The sequence below is a fragment of the Trachurus trachurus genome, assembly GCF_905171665.1.
Source record: "Trachurus trachurus genome assembly, chromosome: 23".
NCBI classification, from domain to species: Eukaryota; Metazoa; Chordata; class Actinopteri; order Carangiformes; family Carangidae; genus Trachurus; species Trachurus trachurus.
Genome location: NC_139912.1, coordinates 15,759,865 through 15,765,281, shown reverse-complemented (window position 1 = coordinate 15,765,281; position 5,417 = coordinate 15,759,865).

Below are 5,417 nucleotides of genomic sequence, written 5' to 3'. Positions count from 1 at the left end.
TTTGGTCGTTTTTTTTTTTTTTTTGGAAGATGCTATTGTGGCTTTGTCTATTTTAGTCACTGAATCTAGTGTGAATTTGTGTGTGTGCATGTTCATATGACACATATTTTTACAGTTTGACTGTTTCCCAATTTCCATGTGTTTTCTACATGGGTGCTTTGAATGTGTGTAGGAACTGTGCCTCTGTGAACAGGGTAACTGCTTGCAGATTATGAGCAGCGCCAATGTGTGTGTGTGAGTGTGTGAGTGTGAGTGCACCGTGTGTGGCACCTCACGTGGAGGTTTGCCTCTCCTCCGGCTGCCTGGCAGCTCGGTGTGCTGGGACAGAGCTGGTGCAGGTGCCAAGTTCCACACTCCACAACACTCACCTCACATGGCTCCCAGTAGTTCTCCCACCTCCAGTTTTGGTTATTTAAAAAGTATTTTCCTAAATTGTACTTGGCACTTTGTGTGCTGAGTGAGATCCACAGGGCCTCTGAAATAAGCTCACGCTGTGCAGTTTTAAAGATACACACATATCAGTGAATGGTTTACCTCAAAATGCAATTAAACTCTTGTTTCGGTGAAATTGAAACATGGCCTCGCTGTTGTATTTGCATTGCTTGGTCTGGTTTTTGCCCATGAAGTCCAGTCAGGGGAGCACTTTAACATCAGTAACGCATCTGACAGATGAAGATGAAGATTGACACTACATAGGCAGCTGGATTGTAGAGGTGTTTACCTTAGTTTAGCATAAAGATTGAAAACAGGGTAGGCAACTAACTCTTTGTGCTAGCTCTAGTCTCAGATTAACAGACTGACATAAAAGAGCTGACAATCTTCTTTAACTGAGCAGGAAAGTGAATTTCCAAAATATTCCCTTTAAGGTTTCAGACCAATCACAAAGGTAAAAGTAATTTCAGAGCCTCCACTTTGTGCGAGCAGGTGGGACTACACAGGAAAATCTGAGCAGCACCAAACAGAAAAAAAAAAAAAAAAAAAAAAACGAGGGTGCCATATTCTTTCAACACATATTCAGTTTTTCTTAGTCTGTGGAAAGAGTGAAATGCAAGTGGAAAAATGGGAAACCCCAACTCTTCAACATGTGAAAGAGTTCCACGAAGCACAACCACCACCACTAATACCACTGGCATGAGAGAGGAGTCATATCTCGTGGTCTCCCTTTTTTTGTGTGTAATTATTCATAAGTGTCACAGCTAATTTTAGTCTTGTCTGTTGTTGAGCAGTTATGACTGGTCTGTTCTGCTGTGGCATTATTTAGTAGATCATCCTCATACTTATGTCTGTTTCCATTATTACATAATATCGACTTACCTCTGTAGCTGATTCATATTCATGCATGTGTGCTGTCCAGAAACAAAGATTTAAAAAAAGAAAAGAAAAAGGTATTGAATTAAAAAACAGTATTGTATTGACATCTGACACAGGAGGGCAAAGCACTTTTAACATTGAATGGACAGACATTGACAATGTTGCCCATAAAGTTGGAATATGTATATATATTTTACCTCTTCTCATGAAATGATTGTGACATGTGAGGTATTCTTGATATATAAACTGTAGACTATAACGTTATTGATCAACCTCTTCCAAACATATCACTGTGGAAATTAAACCACAATTAACCTTAATAAAAGGATTAAAAAAGAGAATTGTGTCTGAGAAGAAAATTATTCCAACTTTATGGGCATGAGCACCACGATTTTATCTACAATCAAGTTGTATGATCCTGTTTTGATTCCTCTACTGCAGCCAGTCACATAACAAACTGTAAAAGAGAACAGTTCAACATCTGAGGAAGTATATTTACTCTATTTCTTTCTGAGAGTAAGATGAGAAGATTGTCACATCTGTCCACTAAACAGAGCAACAGTGAGGAGATGGTTATTTTAGCTTAACTTAGGTTAGCTGAGTTTAGCGTAGCTTACCTTAAAGACTGTATAAAGGGAAACAGCTATGGTGACAAAGTCTACCTGCTAGTACTTTCAAAGCTCACTGATTTACAAGCCTTCTTTATGTGTTTATCTAACCTCAAAAAGGTCAAGGCCTACTTACAGTACATAACATACTATTTCTCAGCAGGGAGAGAATTAGCGTCACTCGTGACTACCTGTAACCTGGCAGTCGCTGCCTGTTTCATCTTGTTTTATGTCTTTAGGCCAAACTAAGCTAACTAGACTTACATTTATATTTACTGCTCAGGAGTGGTATCCGTCTTCTCATCTCATTCTTTGCAATAAAACTGAATAAGAGTCTCTCTCAATACCCGATTTAATACTGAGACGTAACTGCCGGAGCAACACAGGTGGTCCGAGCTATGCTGAGCGTAACTGTGACTTGTGCGGCAGACAGGGAACAGAAGGAGAAAGGAAAGAGGGAACACGCATGCAGGGTGTAAGACTATACACATGCACTAGTCCCACAAATGTTATTTTCCACTTAGGAGCGAAAATACGGCGTGGTGATCATGAAAGTTTTCTGAGAATGTGCGTGCATGTGTGTGAGATGGCTCTGATCCTACTGTGCGGTAAATATTTCTTCAGGAGGATCATACCAGTCCAGTCTGTTCCCAGAACAACCACCCTGACTTCAGCCCGCACTATTTGTTATTAATTCCACTATTATGATCTTCTCATCTTCTCCTCTTTGCCTCCCTGCTTACAGTCAGCAGGTGACGCCCCAGGGTGTGTGTGTGTGTGTGTGTGTGTGTGTGTGTGTATGAGAGAGGGAGGGAGGATAAGGTCAAGAGAGAGTGTGCATGAGGAGCAGCATGTGACAGAAACTCCGTGCATACACAAGAAGAATCAGGTGACGCCAAGGTCAGATCAAAACAATAACAGACAAGCGTGCACGTGAGCGCGCTCGCCCCGCACACAAACACACCGGCGTATCGCTCTTTTCTCATAAACACGCTCCTTCACATGCAGCTGTCAAAAGTCAGCCTCTCGCGGGGCTTTTGTTTTCTCAGAGAACAACCTCTTTCACCCTGATCACGTGCCAAAACATTGGAAAACCTCTTTCCAGAAACTGTTCCACATGATCAGATTTCCCCCAGATCTCCTCCTCAGTTATTTGACAAGTTTGGGAGAAACTTTGTTGGACTTCAAAGCCCATTATTAGTAATAACAAAAAGCAGCCTTGTATTGAAGTCTTTGCAGAAACATTCACACGCCCATTGATAAAGAAGGAAATCTTATTATTGATGAATGAGTGTTCAAGGTGAAAGAGTTAGACCTTGAGGTGTTCAAGTGTACATTATGCTGTATGACTACTGAATAGGTCGATATAATGTACAATGTTATGTATATGAATCGTCTAACAATGAATATTACAGTGAATTGTGGTGCTGTCCATTTCCTGACAGTGCCTAAATATTACACTTGTCGATACGCCCCATTGTAAATAGGAAATAATTCATCATATTACATGTATATTCAAAACTGTTTTCTACATGATATTTTACCATTTGATTAGATATTAATAAATCCTGACAGAGTGAAACTCTCATGTGGCTCTTTGTCCAAAAGCCTCAGTCTATCTGTCTTCCATGCTCCTGGCTGGATCTGAAGAACTCACCCACTCCTAATAGGATTATGAGGACGCCGGCCCAACCACAGATCAGTCCTGAGAGAGCTGGATTGTCTTCAGCTTATCCCCAAACTAAGACAAAGGCTACAGATGGCTCCTTTTGTTGCTTTAGAGAAAGGTAGAGAGGCAAACACTGAACGAATATACACTCACACTGTGTTCACCTCATCGTCCTGGAGAGTTTCTGTGGCGGGGTGTGTGGGTCGACTTCATCAATCCAAACACAGTGACAAGTTGATGCCAAACCCACAGCTTCATGGCAGTATTTGTATCCGATATCATATGAAAATGTTCAAATGTGTGGTAATTAGAGTTGCTCATTTCTGATTGGTCAGTGGACAGCTCTTTATACTGTTTAGAAAAAGTTAATGCTTTTTAAGAGGGAAGGTTCCTCAGTTATTCGCATTTGTCTCATCTTTTCTTTTCATAAGATTAAGACACAATGTTGTGTATGATCGTTTACGTACACAAACATGACTCATGTTCACTTCATGGTCTGAAATATCCCGCAATAACTTGACAACACAAACACATCTCAAGGCAAATGGTAATTTGTTGCAGGTAATTTAAGAGCAATGCAACAAAACCAACAGGGACTCTCAGAAACATGAAGCGCCTAATGATTTTCTGTGTTAATGTTTGTCTGCCTCTTATCCACTATTCTCTTCCTTGTTTCCCTCCATCGGCAAAGACGTCATCGTGTCCTCATCTTTCTTGCAGCTGTTTGTCCTCTTTCCTCAAACATGTGTCGTCACCGAGTATTTGCTGGAAACCGATGTTGGTTGTTTGTCTTTGGCTGTCTCTCAGTGCTGAAACTTGTTTTTGCCTTTTTGTTCTCTATCTGCTTTTCATCAACACCAGCTCTTCTGCTGTGGCTTTTAAGGACACAACACAACAGTATTTTGTTGTTGTCTGCCATTGATTATTTAACATAAACACTCCTCCGCTGCTGCTGCTTTTGATTCAGAAGAACGTGTAGCTACGTCGCCGACCCCGACCTTGACTTAGAAACTACGCAAATCGAGACTCGTGCAGCACAAGAGCTGCTGCTTTTACTAACTTCCATTGTTAAGAAATCACCTTTCCCTCTAAGGCTCGAACATATACATAACTCATTTCAAATATTCACACTGGCTGACCTCTCATCTGAGGACAGCTTCCCCCGTAGCTGATTTCCATACAAATCCAGACTTCCTTTAGCCACGGGAGGCAGAAAAAAATGTTTAATTTCACCCTTTACCCAAATTTACTGTGCATATTCCTCTTATCTGAGCCGCTGGGCACTGCAGAGAGCATAGCTACACACACACACACACACACTCACACACACACACACACACACACACACACACACACACACACACACACACACACACACACACACACACACACACACACACACTCTCTCAATTGAATCTTCTCAAATCTGTCTGACATGATGCGAGGTGAGCTGGAAAATACAGTGACCTGCAGAAGCCTTTTAATAGCTTTGCATTGCTTGACTTTCCCTTTTATCCATTTAAATCCACTTAGAAAGGAACTCTTGGCCGTTGTAAATGAGCGAGGTCTCTCGGCGTGAGCCGGAGGAGAGCAGTATTACTAGATGGGGGAGCGCGATGATAGGGGCTTGTCAAATTATACGCGTTTCTCCTCGTGTGACCCCGGCGGTTAGAAGAGACGACAGACAGGGGCGGGAAAAGAGACGAAGCATGAAGAGAGACAGGTTCACGTGTGTTACAGTAGCATGTAGAGGCAGATCAGGTCACATCTCTGAAGGAAAATCTGCATTTGTGAGGAAAATTAAAATTAAAATGAAAAAAACAACAACC